The sequence below is a fragment of the Saccostrea cucullata genome, unplaced genomic scaffold (genome assembly GCF_032062105.1).
Source record: "Saccostrea cucullata isolate Sc308-1 unplaced genomic scaffold, CSIRO_AGI_Scuc_v1 ctg2911, whole genome shotgun sequence".
Classification (NCBI taxonomy): Eukaryota; Metazoa; Mollusca; class Bivalvia; order Ostreida; family Ostreidae; genus Saccostrea; species Saccostrea cuccullata.
Window position 1 is genome coordinate 1 of NW_026934553.1, and position 18475 is coordinate 18475.

General features: G+C 31.9%; 1 long non-coding RNA gene across 1 annotated transcript; it reads right to left on the reverse strand.

Moving 5' to 3' along the window:
* Positions 1-8601: 8601 nt before the first annotated feature.
* Positions 8602-9390, reverse strand: LOC134240987 (uncharacterized). The gene is made up of 3 exons (XR_009986552.1): positions 9327-9390; positions 8804-8887; positions 8602-8703 (listed from the first exon to the last, which is right to left on the reverse strand). It is a non-coding gene; the product is annotated as an uncharacterized LOC134240987 (long non-coding RNA).
* Positions 9391-18475: the final 9085 nt, after the last annotated feature.

Sequence of the window (18475 nt, forward strand, 5' to 3'; positions counted from 1 at the left end):
CCAACACCATCTTACTAATTGAAGCCAATAAAATAAATGTATTATAAATATATGTATTATATTTTATTGTATCAGTATAATGTTATTGTATGTTTTTTATTAATTTCAGAGCCAATGATTGTTGATATATAAATCATGAAAGAAACCAGAATATTCTTCCACTTATTATTGCCGGGATTCCCGTTACATTTACACACATAAAATATGTTGGATGTTTATTACAATGGCTGAATATTTATTTTTTATATGTATTTTATCACCATGCTATAGTTTTATGTATTAAGACATTCACTGATGCTTGGGTTTCTGTATCTCTCCCAATTTTGTCGGTAAGCATAATATACTGTTTCTAGAACACATGGATCTAAACAAACACTTTTTAATCCAGGAAATGATGTTATACAAATTAGATCTTGATTGGTCTGTTCATTTCCTTCGTTTAATTTTTACGTGTACCACATGTACACCTAAATGCATTTATATTGATTATTCATTGCCATTTTGGGAGGTCTTTACTCTCGTTTTAGGTATGAAATGTTTTAGATAAAAGATGTTGAATGTTTACCAGGTACAACTCGTTACAAAGGAAAGTTTGAAAACTTGTGCAGTCTGGCGATAATGGATCATTTTTATCCATTACATCATACCGGTCACGGTAGCCTAGTGGTAGAGCGTTCGCTTCGTGATCGGGAGGCCCGGGTTCGATTCTCGATCGCGGCGCCGCGTCATACCTAAGACGTAAACAAAGGTAATGACTGTTCCTTCGCCAAGCGCTCGGCACTAGAAGTGAAAGTCACGGGTCTTTCGGATATGACCTTAAAAACGTAGGTCCCGTGTCACGGTAGGCGTTGGCACGATAAAGAACCCTCACTGCTCAATGGCCCTGAGTGCCGAGTATAGGTCTAAATTTGAAGCCCTTCACCGGCATCGGTGACGTCTCCATATGAGTGAAAAATTCTCAAGAGGGACGTTAAACAATATACAATCAATCAATCCATTACATCATTGATAATTTATTGCTGACTAAGTGACCATCCTGTGAAGTCACCATGAGACACTTGATGTCTAACTATACCATTCCACCCCCTTCCATTTTGAGAATTTGCCTGAGCCTTGCATTTAGACATGGCACATTTCTTTCAGTCAAAGACTGGAATTCTCTACACTTAAATAAACATGTACTTTTGTCAATGAAATTACGTGTAAGTACATGTACAGTGTACCTTGATTTGGATCTTTCTATGCAAACGATATTTACAAATTAAATCAATAAGTGTGATAAATGATGTATTTCCTATTACGGTTTGCTATGTGGTTCTTGTCATAGGCACTTTGTTGCAGGGGGTGGTTTCAAAGTGTGTTTAAAAACTATCGTTAAAATAAAAACAAAAAATGATGAAATAACACTTTTTAAATAATTATAAGATACATATGATATTTGTGAAAAGTGCTATTTCAGCGATTTTTATTCTTCATTTAAGAAGTAATCAAGACACAATATACCCTCCTAAAACAAGCACAGGTTTATGTTTCTTGTATGTAAGGTTGGTTCATAAGACTTATGCATTAATTATTCGACGCTAAAGGGAAAGTGTCTAACCTATTTCTCAGAAGTACCTCAAAAATGTCATAGTTCGATCAGTGAAAAGGGGGCGTGGCAGGCGGTAGTTTAATCGAATGGGACAAAAATGGACCAGGATGTAAATGTCATGTTTTGAAATGAACTATAACATCAACTTAATGGTACTGTTAATTTATTTGCAATAAATAAGACATAATTTTAACAAGCCTTTATCACTATAAACACAAACCACTCAAGATCCTCCTACTCTCTGAGTTGACCTGAATCCTGAGCCGCGCTGTTCCCGACAATAGCAATTCTGTCAGCTCTTCGAGACTCAAACCGATAAGGCCTGACTCCCACACACTCCCCCTGATTATTATCTCACCCGCTATCTATTTCATTTATAGTCTCTGGTAAAGAATTGTCGATGTCGCTGTTGAAAGAAGCGTCCGCTAATTTTGTTCTTGATGTGACGGCACACTGTTAAAGTCTCGTATAGTCTCAAAATTCTCGCGTTCGCTCGGCAATCTCCGTAGAAAAGAGAATTGTAAGGTACGTTTAGCAAGAATAAATGTGTGATTTTTTCGTTCAGCAATTTATATTTTATGTAAACTAGCATGTATTCAACAGATTAAAGTCTTTTATTTGAGCTCTTAATAAGATGAATGTGTAATTATGAGAACATATCCATATAAAAGCTTATGAAGTGTCACTATAGTGAAAAGTGCCAGAACCCGCTCAATTGAGTTTCTGCTAATGTAATAGAGTTCTTGTTTTTAAAATAGAGTTCCAGTTAATGTATTAAAGTTTCTTTTAATGTAATAAAGGTCCTGGAAATGTGATGGAGTTCTTGTAAACGTAGGAGAGGTCCTGTCAATGTTATAGATTTGTGCTTTTATAATAAAGTTCCTGTTCATGCAAAAGAGTATCTGTACATGTTAATGTTAAACAGTTCCTGTTAATGTTATAGAGGTCCCCTTTATGTAATAGAGCTCCTATTAATGTAATAGAGTTTCTATTAATGTAATAAAGAGTTTTTGTTAATGTAATAGAGTTTCTGTTTTTGTAAAAGCGTTCTTGTTTTTGTAATACAGTTCATGTTTATGTACTGGCATTGATTGAAACTATTATAACTGGAGCCCTATCGCATGTTTTCATTAAATCGATGAAATACCCCGCCTACTCCAAACGAGACACTCAAAAAACAACAACTCGGACAGGCACAACAACCAGGAATTAGCATCCACTAGAGGGCCTTTTATATACCTTAACTAAACAAAAGAGCTGTTTTTAGTGTGAATTTTTGTAGGTAGCGTACCACAAAGATAGCAAATTATTGGTAAGACGTAATATAGATGAAGTTAGAGGTGTCCTAAGAAGGGGCCACGGTACTATGCTTAAGTAGAAAAAAATTATTCTATCCACAAATTAGTCAAATAATTTCAAAACAGTATCCATTTCAAGCTAAAATCAAGAATATCAAGTTTCTTCCACAAGAGGGACATACATGTTTTCTTTCTGTTTATGTAAAATGATTTTAAAACGTTGTCTTTCAAAGGTAAAATACTCTGTGGTTTTGACAATTAAGAAATGAAATTTATATTATCAAGGTGCTTCCAGAAAAGATGTAAATGATATTATGTATTCTCAGCTTGGTTAAGGTCTTCTATATAGATAAATTAGTCTAGCAGAGCCTTAGAAAATTAATTATAACGTCACGGAAAAACCTCAGATGAATTTCGGCGAATAAATACTAATTTTCTTTTTCATGCACTCTTACATAGTCATTTCTCATAAATAATATAAATGTAAATCAATGCGTCACTTATCTTTTCATTATAACATTATTCGCTCTACTGAGTGAGATGACGTCATAGACTAGTTTTCCGTATATTCTTGAACCTTTACGATTTTTGTAGACATACATGTACATATATTTTTTTTCTTATTTCAAACATTTCATATGACAAACAGCTGATGTAAGTTAAGTCGCTTTGGATGAACTCGGTAGAGACTCCATACTTACATATACAATAGTAGAATTTTCATTCTATTAAAACTCATGCCAATACAGTAATATCAATGTTTTTTTTTATTTTCTCGGAATATTTAAAGGCGTTTCCTATGGACCTCCTTCATCTAAATGCGTTTATGTCTCATTGTTCAATACATAAGCACTACAGAAAGAATAATGACATCTATAATAAGCTCTAAAAATGAAATAAATGTTTGTATTCTTGTTTAAATTAAAAACATTTTGACAGAAATAGACTTTTTTTTTTAATTGATTGATTGCTCATACATATACATGCTTATAATATTGAATATTCATAACCCATTAAGAGATTTACAGAAAAAAATAGACAAACATTTACGATATTTAATCAAATTTTGATTCGACTATCAGTTCATTACACTTTATCCTTTGATTTTTTTTTATTTCTAAATCTAACTAGAAAAATTGAAATCATTTTGAATTAGCATCATTTATTTTGTAAAAATATAATAATCATTTACACATTTTTTGTTAAATTTATTATCACACTTTAACAATTTAGTAAACACTTTAAAGACAACTTAACCTCCTCAAACTGGAAGTATCAGTTTAAGGTACGTGAACTTTATCACGAGAAAAAACATAGTTCAGATTGGGTAATGAATTGATTCAAAATATTGTAAAGGAAATGTATATGATTATAAAATAATAAGCTAGTAAATAAATCGCTGAATTGAGACTAAAAAATTACTGAAAGGTGGATGAAAGGTAAATAAAAGTAGACAGAAAGGTCACTGAAAGACGACAAAAAGGTCACTGAAGGACGACGGAAAACTCACTAAAAAATTGGTGAAAATGTGTTCGATGAACTTTGACTAAGAGGTACCTGAAATGTGACACTGAAAGGCAACTGAGACATCACTCAAATGAATGAAGGCCGTCGTTTAGTTTTAACCGGCAGGTCTTGTTATTTTCGCAGTAAAAGATTTTTAAATATGATTTTTCGTTCCTTCACAAAATCCCTTTGAGGAAATCTAGGATGTTCCTAACCATAATCAAAGTTTTAACCTTGTTTTCCCATGTTATAAGTCATGTTCAACATCAGTTGGTACACAGCTGACATAATCTCAGGGTTCGACATTCTCTCTCTCTCTCTCTCTCTCTCCTCTCTCTCTCTCTCTCTCTCTCTCTCTCTCTCGCCCAAATGACGACCTGGGACAAGTTGGGAATATTTAATAATGATGTTTAATATTTTAAACTAAACTTCATAAGACCTTGAAAACATATTTTCCTGTAACAAAACCAACCCATTCAACATGTTCAAATTGCAGCCGCGAAGATTTTCTCTCCTGTCAAATCTTCGTTCGATCAATCAGCTGATGCAATTTTAATAAAGTATTATTTGAGATATAAAAGATGCCAACTTAGTCAACAATCACCTTTAAATCATCATTGTCAGGGTTCGAAATTCACTATATATGCTACAATTTGTAGCATCTTGCATTTCCCCTATAACTTTCTGATCATATTAATGATCGTTTTCTGCTGCTAGACAGCCATTTTGGGTGTCCACTGTAATGTAACACCTGATTAATTCAGTCCAGGGTTATTTGACCCCATATATTTAGGCCTTTATGGCATGTGAAAATGAATGTTTTAAGCTACAAACTTTAGCATTCTGCATGTCTGATTCTGCTTATACATGTGTATTTTTGTTTGATAAAATACTAGAAGACATCTTTAAATTCCAAATAATGTCTGGTTTACATTTTTTAATACAAAAACACAACTTCTACTAATTATCTTAACAAATTGTAAACAATTGCACATTAAGTTTTGTTTCAATTGATATTTTATTTGGACGACCTGAAATTCATTTGGGCAACCTGTGATCATACCAAGGTTGCCCGAATGGCGAGACCAAATTTTGACGAGTGTCGGACCCTGTAATCAATAGAAAGATCTCTCGATCTCGATCTCTCTCTCGATCTCTCTCTCGATCTCTCTCTCCATCTAAACATTTTTATATTACTTTTATGTGATTTTTAAAAAATAAACAAAAAGTACGGTAAATTAAGCAGATTTTCTTTAACTTTAATGACAATCCAGAAACTGAAGAGTGAATCGGTAGATAATATAACTTGGGTGAATACAAGAATTGGTTCGGGTAATCAGTTAATATCATAAGCAACATTTTGTGTCTGTTGGCTTATTGACGCATGTTATTTTACAAATTAAAATTCAATTAAAGATATATTATATTATTCAGATTCTACAATTCAGCAATCAAACACATGTTTTCCCACTGAAAACATATCTTTATAATGACTTAACCTCGAAACTTACATATGTTTACGTTTTGAGCACACATTTGAACGCAATAATTTTAAATACATTTTTAGTATTTTTAATACACTTAAAATGACATTTTGTAGGCAGTGATGATATCCATAAGCTGGCAAAGTCGAATAACTTCTTTGTCACCATTACTTTACGAATGATATATATATGTAATCTTTTGTAATTATAATGAATTGTGATTCAGTCGCTAATTTGTTAGCGAACATACCGCGAAATATTAGTGCTTCGCGTAAACTCTGCAACACAGTAAAATCTCAAATGATGGAGAACCCTGATTTACAGACTATATTGAAGGGCCAGTTAACAATACGTGAGAGAGAGAGAGAGAGAGAGAGAGAGAGAGAGAGAGTTGGTTGGTTATCTCCTGAATTATATAACCATCAATTTGCTTAATTGTCCAATACTTTATTAATGTCAATGTCGTTTGTTTGTTGTTATGTGATCTTATTTAAATCTAATATTTATGAAAACCAAATACTCTTAAAGAGGTTTAATTCATTTGCATAATTAGATGTATGGAATCCTTTTAATGTGTTGTGAATAAAAAGTTATTGAAATACGAGTGACGTAAACATGTCCCTTTAAAACTCAACACTTGGTTTAACACATAATTCTAAGCATTAATATTTGTTTGATCCCTTACTTAGAATGTCGTTAAATGGCCTATGCTTATTTTATATTAATGATAACTAATAACTCATCATTACATGTGTTTACCTTTAGGGAGATAGATCTGTACAGTAGAAGACATTTTCCTTTCCTGAGTTTAATAATTCATAAGTGAAAAAGAATTGAATAGATTATGCAATCTGTATGTAGTGGTCCCAGTTGACAAAGCTGGTGATAACATTGCTATTGTTCGCGATTTGTTTAATTGAGTGGATAAAATGCTCTTGACATCAAATAGAATTTATTATTACCCCGTAAGTGAAATACTGACTGTTGTTCTTCATAGTAATTGTAAGGACATATTTTTCACATTAAATTGTCGACAGCTTTTTACGTTTTTTGTCATGAGAAGTAGCAAACGGAGCGTGTGACAGTCTGCTGAAAATGATCACTCATCACTGCCCATTACTTAGATGTTTCAATGGTCAATGTTTGCTCAGCTACTAAATTGTATTGTTTGAGGAAAATTTGGGCTTGAACACTGTTCGTAATATGTATATATTTCCCTGTAAGTAAATCAATAAAGAAACCATGGAAGTTCACGACCCACAAAACACTTCCTTGTGATGGAAGCATGCATTTCAATGTGTTAATCATCACAAATGATGCACAGCTTTGCATTTAACGTTGACTAATATTATTAATAATAATACCTTATTTTAAGAGGGTGACTATTAGTGCAAGCACTATTCTTCCTTAGGGTCATCTTAAAGAAATGGAATAATACACAGAGGTAAATAGTAAAAAAAAATTCCTGTCGTTTTTTATTTTGCTATTTTTGTATATTTAATACTTGACTATATCTACTGTGTATGTGCAAATTTTGAACGAAATCGTTAGAGTGGTTTTTGGAAAGGAAATTCCAAATGTTACCCTCCTTTAGCTGATTACGAAAAGAAAAAAAAATTTAATCAATGAACTACTTAAACATTGGTTATCAAAAAATAACAGGTTAGCTATAACTGTCAAATTTCATTGAATTATTTTTTGAACCATTTAACACAAAAATATAGTCATCTTTTTGATATGCATATCATCAATAAAATTTTTAGTGACCCTTAAACCGAAAAGCTATGAATTAACGTAGCCTTGAAAAATTTGTATTTTTCAATTTCAGAATTGTTTTGTGAAAAAACTTGTCTTTTTATTTTGTTAATAAACCGTTTTTAGGTATATGGTAGTAAAAACAATCTTCAGAATTCTTTTGTAGAATTTTTGTACGACCAGTTTTGATTTAATATTGGAAATTTACCCCATCCCCCTTTACCTAAATTACGCTCCCGCTCGTCTTTCAGACTTGGGTCGATTACTATGCTATGAATATACAAATAAACATGTTTAAAAATTCAAATTGGAATTTTGCTTTTGATAAAAAAAATTAAAAAAGTACATATATGTCATATGTACAGCGTATTCAACTGTTGATTTTTCGGTAATTTTTTAATACACCCTCCACCCGGCCCCTCCTCTTTTGCGTGGAAGACCATTAGATCTAGTGTTTGACAAAACGTCGGTTACAGTGCAGATATATATTTCGTCATATGAATCCACGAGGTACAGACTAGGTTGTTAATTCATGAATGCATCATACATATTCACTACTGTTTTTTTATGTATCAAGAAAAAAAAATATTTATGGATTTTATGTCCAAGTGTTTAGTCCATATATGTACGTGTTACGCATTCAACACAGGTAAAATTGCAACATATGTTCAACATATGTTGAACATACATTTAATATATGTTCCGAAACATATGTTCGCCATAAAAAACGAGCAACATATGGTTAAAATATATTTCGAAACGTATGTTAATTATACGTTTAACATATGTTATTCATATGTTTTGTATGATCATATGGTCAACATACGTTTCTGTTCATATGTTGAGCATATGTTAATTTCATTTCTTTCTTTAAATTTTCCTATTTATAATTGGTATTTCCTTTGATTGCAATGTGAACAAAATGAACTAGATATTAAACTTGTAGTTAAATGCTTTAAGTAAACAATACGAAATTAAAAGAACAAAATTTTAAGTATTAATCCTGCATTTATTTTTCAATTTTTTACACAATTCTGGCTTAATTTCCCTGACAGTGACTGCATTGCTTCTAAAATGATGAAGAAAATAATTAAATTATTAAGAAGTGCCAATGTCATGATAATTACATGTATTATTAATTAAAATATGTTACCAGAAAAAGTAATTACCCTGTGCACTTGAAAATTTTCATCAGTCCCTTGGATCATGGTCAAATGATGTGAAAACTTTTCATGTTAAGGCACGGGTGGAGCCTTCAATATAAAGATTCTGCTGATTGAGCTCTTGGAAATACAAAAAAAAAAAACACTGCATGTAATTTAGTTATATGTAATGTGATTTGAAACTATATAAAATATGAAATTGTGAAAAGTTTACGATGACAACGATTACGACAGGCAAGGGACAGACTTCAATCCGAAAAGCTCATTCTAGTCTTAGGCTCAGGTGAGCTCAATAGCAATAACTTTTTCAAAATTTTGACAATTGAATTTGGAATGTTTAAATAGTAAATACATATTGCCAAAAATGCTATAGGCATGATTCAGAATGATCGAATACAAATGTATAGCCCTTGACTACAAACAAACAGACAAGCAAAAATCCCAGACACTTTGAACACAGTATATCCTAAAACTTTCATTGGAAGAATATATAAGAAAGCTTTAAGTTTATAACAGAGCATTTATTTACCTTTTTGAAGCAAGCTTGGGGTCATGGTGTCTGTTCTTCAATGTATTCATTATGAAAAAGGCAGGTTGTAAAAATATCAGATAATTATTTACACAGTTTATTGTGTGCATATCTAACTACAACAGAGAATCTAGTTTCTCTGGTGTTGAAAAAAATAATTAAAATGTTAATTGATATATAAATAATCAATGAATCATCTGATACTTGTTGGAGTCTTTTATTTCAGTTTTGTTCAGTAGGCCTATTTTTTTAATTTCATAAAATTAAGTCATTTTTTTATTGTTCTTTTGACACTTGTAAATCATGAACACATAAACTAGTACCTTGTATGTCTGCTTTAGATGAAAATCTATCCCCACATGTACACTGGTAGATACTGTATTGGTTTATGGCCAGAAATTCTCTCCATACCTCACAGGTTTTTAAAAATGTGCTTGAATATTGTTCTGTAAAAAAGAGTTGGTTTATTTTTTTTAAAAGCCATTAAATCGTGAATTAAGGTACAAGTACAGAAAGAATTTTGTCAGGAAATATTCTTTCCTTGAATAGCCATTACTGGTAAAAACTATAATTATTATTGTATGTACCTGGTTTGTCATCACACAATCGCCAGTAAATCGGCATTGGTTCAATAACTTTATTCAATTGTCACTCAGTCAAATCAGCATTGGGTTCTTTGAATAAAAACGGCATTGGGATGCTGAACTTCAGTTGCTTAATACATAGGCGGCAGGCCTTATAAAAACAAAAAGTTTTCATTAAATTGTTGAAACTCAAAGAATCGTATGGATAACGATCTGAATGTAACATTTTACTTCAAGTGCTACACAATGTTTCTACTTTCACTTTCATATCGAGATCGTGTATAATATGTAAGCGTAACTTTTGACAAAAGGAAAACAAATTTACATGAAAGATTGGTAATGCTGGATCCGTATAGCTTTTCATTTATCATAAACAAATCCAAATTTTCTTATTTGATCACCAGGATCGGCTTTTATGAACTGCAATAGACATGTACTTGTGGATAGGAATGCTGCGCTATACAAAAGTTTATTAATAAACTACACTGTCAGAGATATTTGTGTTTGTCTGGTGCAGCGTGTTTAAGCAGGCGTGGTATCCCTACCAGTCGATTTTTTAAAATGAAGTTCGTTTAATTATTAAATCTTTCCAGTTTAAAACTATCTTAAAATTAAAAGGAGTTTGTAGTTGGATGAAAAATATGGAGATAACGAACAGTATTCAATAGTAAAACAAATTTTGGAGCAGAGCAAACACAGATTTCTAAAATATAAAAAAAGATGATTCATAGAGGAGTGAACACTGTCTGCCGAACGCTCACACTCGATGTTTCCTCCTTGTTATAATTGGACAAAAATGAGAAAATCCGAAATTCCATCGACAGTACAGTGTGTAAATAAGTTTGAAATTAGTACAAAAACTGTCTGTCAGCATTGACTTATTGATAGATTGTATATGCTGACAAAGTCATTTATCAACCATATAACTTAAGAAATTATGACTTTTATTTTAAAAAAGACGTTAATGGTAATCTAATAACCAAGCTCTATGCATGAAATATATTCCAGAAAACAACCCTTATTTAATTTCAACTCTTTCCATACATCTATTGTATATGTGTATATATTACAACTCCTGTTGGCGTTACAGGAAAAATATTATTAGGTCTAAATGTTAAACTACGTCACAAGGTTCCATATGATAATTTTTCTACGTTATTTTAAAGCCCTCGAGATTGTACAAGCAAACCCCTTATAAGGGAGCATAAGTTTAGGGAAGCGTGACTTTTTTCAGTAAATGATGGATGCTGCAATATGGAATTTTAATGTAGAAATTTTGTGATTTATGTGATTTTATAGTGTTTACTTGTCTAAAGAAATATGCATGATTATGTATTTTAAATCTACATTTCCCTTACCTCCGAGTACTACAAGTTTAGAAATAGCAACATCACAATATTGAGCATTAGTAGAAAATTATAGCAAACATTATCTGAGTTCTAAAAAAAATCAATTCATCTTTATTATTGCATAATAAAAAACGTGTAATTCAAATGAATATTTTTGCCTAGTATATCAAATGCTCTTGTGTACTCTCTGAAATACTTTATAAATCTTTTTTTTTGTCTGATATTCGTACGCCGGAACTTTGGAGAAAATATTAAGGACAGATGATACAAACAAATTTTTTCTTTGAAAAAGATTAAATGTCATGTCACAAGTTTAAAAAAAGTGGACGGTTCTTAGAATTTTTTCTCCTAAGAACTGGAATATTAAAAAATCTTGGAAAATATTAGTAATATTTCATTGAAAAAACAAATACAGAAAAATCACATTCAGTAAAGGTTTACAGGTGAAAACAATTTTCAGAAAAGGTTACCATGGTGCTAAAAGTGTTATAAAAACTCAAGAAAAATATACCAAGCCAGGTGAATTTTATCAGGAAAAGCTAAATAGTAAAAATCAGCCTATGTGATATTGCTAATTTTTTGTCATTTGATGGAAATGTGTTCGCTGAAATTGACTGAGAGGTACCTGAAATGTGACCGAAAGGCAACTGAGACATCACTAAAATGAGTGCCATTCTAACATTAACTATTGTTATCTTCACAGTAAAAGATTTTAAATTATGATTTCTCGTTCCTTCACAAAGTCTGCTTGAGGAAATCTAGCATGTTCCTAACTATTATCAAAGTTTTAACCTTTTTTTCCTATGTTCTAAGTCATGTTCGAAATCAGTTGGCACAAAACTGACATAGTTGACAGAAAGATATCTCTCTCTCTCTCTTTCTCTCTCTCTTCTCCATCTAAAAAATTTTTATATTGATTATATCTGATTTATTAAAAATAAACAAAAAGTACAGTAAATTTAGCATTTTTTCTTTAACCTTAATGACAATCCAGAAACAGCAGAGTGAAGCAGTATATAACATAGCTTGGTGAATACAAGAATTGGTTCGGGAAATTAGTTAATATCATAAGTAACATTTTGTGTCTGTTGGCTTATTGACGCATGTTATTTTACAAATTAAAGTTCAATTAAAGACATATTATATTATTCAGATTCTACAATTCAGCAATCAAACACATTTTTTCCACTGAAGACATATCTTTTTAATGACTTAACCTCGAAACTTACATATGTTTACGTTTTGAGCACACATTTGAATGCAATAATTTCAAATACTTCTTTAGTATTTTTAAAACACTGAAAATGACATTTTATAGGTAATGATGATATGCATAAGCTGGCAATGTCGAATAATTTTTACCTCTATTTCACCATTACTTTACGAATGATGCATTTTTTATGAATTTTATAAACAGTTCTCTGATGCCGATGAGAAGAACATCTAGAGACTCTGTTTTGAAGGGCAAGTTAGCAATACGAGAGAGAAAGAGTGTGTGTGAGAGAGAGAGAGAGAGAGAGAGTTGGTTGATTATCTCCTTAATTACATAACCATCAATTTGCTTAACTGTCCAATACTTATTCAATGTCATTTGTTTTTTGTTATGCTGTCTTATTTAAATCTAATATTTATGAAAACCAAATACTCTTAAAGAGGTTTGATTCATTTGCATAATTAGATGTATGGAATCCTTTTAGTGTGCTGTGAATAAATAATTATTGAAATACGAGTGACGTAAACATGTCCTTATCTTCAAACTCAACACTTGGTTTAACACATAATTCTAAGCATTGATATTTGTTTGATCCCTGATTTAGAATTTTGTTAATTGGGCTATACTTATATTATATTAATAATAACTAATAACTCATCATTACATGTGTTAGCCTTTAGGGAAATAGATGTGTACAGTAGAAGACATTTTCCTTTCCTGAGTTAAAAATTTTATACGTGAAAAAGAATTGAATAGGTTATCCAATTTGTATGTAGTGGTCCCAGTTGACAATGCAGGTGATAACATTGGCATTAGTTGTAATTTGTTTAATTAAGTGGATACAGTGCTCTTGCCATCAAATAGAATTTATTATTACCCGGTAAGTGAAATACTGACTGTTTTTCTTCATAGTAATTATAAGGACATATTTTTCACATTAAATTGTCGACAGATTTTTGCGTTTTTTGTCATGAGAAGTAGCAAACGGAGCGTGTGACAGTCTGCAGGGAATGTTCACACATCACTGACCATTACTTAGGTCAATGTTTGTTAAGCTACTAAATTGTATTGTTTGAGGAAATTTTTCGGCTTGAACACTGTTCGTAATCTGTATATATTTTCTTGTAAGTGAATCAATATGCAAATCATAGAAGTTCATGACCCACAAACCACTTCCTTGTGATGGAAGCATGCATTTCATGATCAATGTGTTCATCATCACAAATGATACACAGCTTTTCATTCAACGTTGACTAATATTACTAATAATAATAATACCTTATTTTAAGAGGGTGACTCTATCAGTGCGAACACTATGCGTCCTTGGGGCCTTTTTAGAAATAGAATAATACACAATGCTATATAGTACACATCCCAAAAAGATCCTGTCGTTTGATTTTCGCTATTTTTGTATATTTAATATATTACTATATCTACCGTGTGTATGCACGTTTTGGACGAAATCGTTAAAGTTGTTTTTGGAAAGTAAATTCCAAAAGTTAACCCCCTTTATTTGATTACGAGGAGAGAAAATTCTTAAATAATGAACTACTTAAACCTTGATTTTCAAAAAAGCCAGGTTAGCTATAACTGTCAAATTTAATTGACTTATTCTTTTTACCATTTAACACAAAAATGTAGTAATCTTTTTGATATGCATATCATGAAAAAAAAATTCAAAGATCTTAAACTGAAATACTATAAATTACCTTACCCTTGAAAAATGTGTATTTTTAAATTTCAGAAATTATCTGTGAAAAAAACCTGTCTTTTAATTTTATAACAAATTTTCTTTAAGTAGGTGGTAGTAAAAACAATCTTCATATTTTTTTTTGCATAATTTTTATACGACAGTTTTGATTTAATAGCAGAAAAATAGCCCCTCCCCTCTTGCCCTTAATCACGTTCCCGCGCGTCTTTCAGAAGCGGGTCGATTACTATGCTATGAATACACTAATACACATGTTTAAAAATTCAAATGGGAATTTTGCTTTTGCTTACATATGTCAGAATTCTCATATGTACAGCGTACTCAAATGTTGATTTTTCGGCATTTTTTGAATTTTTGAATATTTCAAAAATGACCTTTAATCTAATTTTGATCATATTCGATTACTTAAACATAATTCAAACATAAAGGTTGGTATGATTTTTATATGCTCTTGGATGATATAAGAATTTCCAAATGTTTTTTTTTTCTTGGTTTCTCGTCAAATGCAAACCGTCTTTGTATCCATTCATTTTCAAGCATACTTTTGCTTTGCCTTCATACAAAGCAGTGTAGTTCATGTAATTTATGTATTTTCTGTACATTAATGTTACTGTAAGGCACAAGATGAAAGAAGTATTTCTCATCTGTTCGACTACTTTCCATCTTAAAAAGATGCCATTTTTTTCAGCTTCCTTTCCTGAAATCTAGTATCAAAGTACCTACCAACACAAACTTTCAAAGTATACATTTCAGTTTTTACTGAACTGATATGCCAGTAAAAATTTGCTGAATTGAAACTGAAAAATCACTGAAAGATGGATGAAAGGTAAATGAAAGACGACAGGAAGGACACTGAAGGATGACAGAAAGGCCACAGAAAGTCGAGGGAAAAGTCACTGAAAATTTGTGGAAATGTGTTTGCTGAATTTTGACTTAGATGTACCTGAAATGTGACTGAAAGGTAACTGAGAGATCACTTAAATGAATTTGCCATTCTGTGGCTGATTGTTCACTGATAGATCAATGAAGGCCGTCCTTTAGTTTTAGCCAGAAGGTCTTCTTTTTGCCTCTGACATATGAAGGAGGAATTAAGTAATGTTTATCCATGAGAATTGATCCCAACCTACAAGAAGATAGCTATAGGGTGTACATATATATTCATCTACTACCTATCACTTATTCAGTGGTAACGCATTAACTATTGTTATTTTCACAGTAAAATATTTTAAATATGATTTTTCGTTCCTTCACAACATCTGTTTGAGGAAATCTAGCATGTTCCTAACCATTATCACAATTTTAACCTTGATTTCCCATGTTCTAAGTCATGTTCGAAATCAGTTGGCACATAGCTGACAGAAAGATCTCTCTCTCTCTCTCTCTCTCTCTCTCTCTCTCTCTCTCTCTCTCTCTCTCTCTCTCTCTCTCTCTCTCTCTCTCTCTCTCTCTCTCTCTCTCTCTCTTCTCCATTTAAACATCTTAAAAACGCTTATATGTGATTTACAAAAAAAATAAACACAAAGTACGGTAAATTTAGTATATTTTCTTTCACCTTAATGACAATCCAGAAACAGCAGGGCGGATCAGCAGATAACATAACGTGGGTGAATACTAGAATTGGTTCGGGTAATTAGTTAATGTCATAAGCAACATTTTGTGTCTGTTGGCATATTGACACATGTTATTTTACAAATTAAAGTTCAATTAAAGATATATTATATTATTCAGATTCTACAATTCAGCAATCAAACACATTTTTTCTTAGTGAAGACATATCTTTTTAATGATTTAACCTCGAAATTTACATATGTTTACGTTTTGAGCACACATTTGAATGCAATAATATCAAATTCTTTTTTAGTATTTTTAAAACACTGAAAATGACATTTTATAGGTAATGATGATATGCATAAGCCTGCAAAGTCGAAAAACTTTTACTTCTATTTCACCATTACTTTACAAATGATGCAATTTTTATGCACTTTATATACAGTTCTCTGATGCCGATGAGAGGAATATCTACAGACTCTGTATTAAAGGGCCAGTTAACAATACGAGAGAGAGAGAGTGATTGATTGTATATTGTTTAACGTCCCTCTTGAGAATTTTTCACTCATATGGAGACGTCACCGTATGCCGGTGAAGGGCTTCAAATTTAGACCCATACTCAACACTCAGGGCCATTGAGCAGCGAGGGTTCTTTATCGCGCCAGCGCCTACCGTGACACGGGACCTACGTTTTTAAGGTGATATCCGAAAGACCCGTGACTTACACTTCTAGTGCCGAGCGCTTGGCGAAGGAACAGTCACTACCTTTGTTTACGTCTTAGGTATGACGCGGCGCCGCGAACGAGAATCGAACCCGGGCCTCCCGATCACGAAGCGAACGCTCTACCACTAGGCTACCATGACCGGTAGAGAGAGAGTGAGAGAGAGAGATAGAGAGAGTTGGTTGATGATCTCCTTAATAACATAACCATCTTTGCTTAACTTTCCAAAACTTAAAATGGAATATGTAATACACAATGATATAAAGTTCAAAACCAAAAAAAAAGTACAGTCGTTTAATTTCCGCTATTTTTGTATATTTAATCCATGACTATATCTACTGTGTGTAAACTGTGTATGCACATTTTGGACAAAATCGTTAGAGGGGATTTTGGAAAGGAAATTCCGAAAGTTACCCCCCTTTAGCTGATTACGAGGAAAGAACATTCTTAATCCATGAACTAGTTAAACCTTGATTTTCCAACAAAAAAAAAAAGCCCGGTTAGCTTTAACTGTCAATTTTCATTGACTTCTTTTAACCATTGAACGCAAAAATATAGTCATCTTTTTTATATGCATATCATCAATAAAATTTTTAAAGACCTTTAACTGAAAAAACTATGAATTAACTTAGCCTTGAAAAATGTGTTTTTCAATTTCAGAATTGTGTTTCCGAAAAAATGTGTCTTTGATTTTGATGAAAAACTTTCTTTAGGTAGCTTAGTAAAATCGATCTTCATAATTTTTTTTATGATTTTGGTACTACCAGTTTTGATTTCATAGCGGAATGTTATCAACTAAATCACGTCCTCGCGCGTCTTTCAGACTTGGGTCGATTACTATGCTATGAATATACTAATACACAAATTCAAATTGGAATATTGATTTTGCTTACATAAATCAGAATTCTCATATGTACAGCGTACTCAAATGTTGATTTTTCGACAATTTTTTAATACACCCTCTGCCCCACCCCTTCCTATTTTTGCGTCGAAGACCATTAGATCTAGTGTTTGACAAAACGTCGGTTACAGTGCAGATATATATTTCATCATATGAATCCCTGAGGCACACACTAGTTTGTTAATTCATGAATGTAGAATATATATCTACTACTGTTTTTTTATGTATCAAGAAAATTTACGAAGGATTTTATGTCCAAGTATTTAGTCCATATACAGGGTGTCCCAAAACATATGTTACACTTTTAATCACCTATAACTTTATCAAATTAAAAGCATTCACAAATATCTTTTGTCAACTTCTAATGTATTAGCATACATTTTATCTGACAAACTTTCGAGAAATTCTGTTCAAGATTCAGGTAATTATGATGTCCTAATGACGACATCATATTTTTGATATGGAATCTTCATGTGAAGACTGAAGAGCTGGTAAAAACTGTAAAACTTCACTATCGGTCTAAGATTGCTACTCTAGTCATTAGTACCATGAGAAAACACCATCCTGTTATGAAAGTCCTCAACAGAATACTAATTTACATGTTTGTGAAGGAGTTTGAAGTTCAAGGCACCATAATCAAATGACACATGACTTAATTTTGGTATTAGAAGACCAAGAAAAGCCCGATCCGAAGAGAACATTAATTACCATTGATAGAGTTATTACTAAAACTTTACAAAAATCCCTTAAAGGAGTCCTGTGTGAATAAGTTAGCACCTTTAGTAAATTAATCTAGTAATCATAAAATACCCAAATAAGATTTTAAAATTGATTCCTTACAAGATAATTGTAATGCAGCATTTGAAAGAGACAGAAATTAGAAGTCGTTTGAGTTTGCCCATTGGATATTAATTAGACCTGACTCTGAAAATTTAACAGATACATGATTTTTCGATGAAGGCCACTTTCATTTAAACAATGTTGCTAAAAGAGAATCTTCTATATAAATTTCATTGTTTAGTTAGACCCAATTTTAATGTGGAAAAACTTCTGAACTGTTAGAATGTTACATTTAAAGCTTGGTAAATAAAAACTTCAGGAATTGTGTTCAATGTTAGTTC